Genomic DNA, 2,023 nt, shown 5'->3' with positions numbered 1-2,023 from the left:
CTATCCACTGAGCCAAACTGGTCAGGGCAGGATAAAGTCTTTGGAATGGTCTCATACTTCCTCTGTCCAAAACTTAGCTCCTGAACTTTCCTCCCAATCTATTTCTCCCGCAGTCTCTCCAAGTTCAGCCAATGTCAATCAACTCCACCGTTCCAGTTCCTCAGGGCAAAAACTTAAGAATCACCCTGAATCTGCTCTCCCCCTCACTCCCACAACCAAACTCAGCAAATCCTGTCAGTTTCACCATCAGAATTTACCCGGAATCTGACCTCTCCTCGCCATGTCCACTGCCTCCACCACCTGCACTACTGCAGGGGCCTCCTCACTGCTTCCACCTGGCTCCCTCCCCATCTGTCCTCACAGCAGCCAGAGGGTCCTGTTACAACCCGTCAGCCCAAAGACCTCCTCTGCTCAGACCCCTGTTGTGGCTCCAGCTCTCTGAGAGAAAAGGCCAAAGTCCTCCCTGTGGCCAGTGAGGGCCCACAGGACCAGGCCTCTGTCACCTCTCCAACCTCACCTCCTGCCACCTGCCTTCTGCCTCTCTCTGCTCCTGTGCACTGACCTTGTTAATCACACACCAAGCAAGCTCCCACCTCAGGGTCTTTGTACTTGCATTTTCTTCTGCCTGTAATTCTTTCCCACAGCAAAGCTGACAGATTTGGCCATTAAAGAGACCAGCCCTTGCTTGATTCAGGTGTTTGCTACTTTACATAGATAGCAAAAGCAAGAATAGCCCTAGTTGGTTTAGTTCAGTGGATAGAGCGTCGGCCCACAGACTTTAGGGTCCCAGGTTCAATTCCGGTCAAGGGCATGTACCTCAGTTGCAGGTTCCCCGGCCTAGTTGGAGTGTGTGCCGGAGGCAACCAGTTGATGTGTATCTCTCACATCGATGTTTCTGTCCCTCTCCCTTCCACTCTCTCTAAAAATCAATGAAAAAAAATCCTCGGGCAAGGATTAATAAAAAATGAAAACAAAACAGGTTCATTAAAAAACAAATAAGAATAGCCACAGATGCCAGCTCATGTTACTTGTGTGGGTGACACTGAAACAAAGGGGGCCTGATGACTGCAGCAGAAGTGGTAGGACACCCTGCTGCAGAGAAACTGATTCCACGCTGAGCAGTTCCACAGCACTGAGCTGGGGAGAAGGACAGAACACCTCCTACCTCATCAGAACCTCAGGGGATGAGAAACTGTTTCAGGACAGTCTCTTTGGTAGACAGGGAGGTTAATGAGAGCTGGCCTCCAAGCATTTCCTCACAAACGTGTCAGGCTTTATGTTCCGAAGATCAGAGTGTTCTGCCAATTCTTAGATAAGCTTGCCCACCTGGTTTATGCGGAGATGTGCAAGACAGCCAAAACGCCATGGTGGAACCATTGCCCTACCCCCATCTCCTCCTCCTCGCTTGCTCTCCCTCTATCTGCATATCTATTGTAAAGTGTCTTCCCCTGAGCTGTCTTCCCTGACCACTTTGTGTAAATAGCACATCCCCTCACTCTCCATTCCGTTTCATTTTCCTTAATGCTTGCCATATCCTAATGTTCCATTACGTACTGGTTTACTACTTTATTGTCCATGGACCCCATCAATACAAGCCTGATTCCTGAGGGAAAGCAATTTATATATTCTTTGCTGTGTGCCTATTACATGGCACACATAACTCTTACTGACTACATTTAACTACCAGACACTATTCTAGATGTTTCCCATGTCTTGACTCATTTAATCCGTGTTACCATCTTACAGAGACAGGTTTTTATTTTTTCCCCTTTCCAATTTGTTTCTTTAAAATCTCTATTGTTGTCCTAACTGGTTTGGCTCAGTGGATAGAGCGTCGGCCTGCGGACTGAAAGGTCCCAGGTTTGATTCCAGTCAAGGGCATGTACCTTGGTTGCGGGCACATCCCCAGTAGGTGTGCAGGAGGCGGCTGATCAATGTTTCTCTCTCATCAATGTTTCTGACTCTCTGTCCCTCTCCCTTCCTCTCTGTAAAAAAATCAATAAGATATATATTTAAAAAAATC

Source organism: Myotis davidii, unplaced genomic scaffold (genome assembly GCF_000327345.1).
Source record: "Myotis davidii unplaced genomic scaffold, ASM32734v1 scaffold855, whole genome shotgun sequence".
Lineage (NCBI taxonomy): Eukaryota > Metazoa > Chordata > Mammalia > Chiroptera > Vespertilionidae > Myotis > Myotis davidii.
This window is presented reverse-complemented; position numbering follows the sequence as displayed.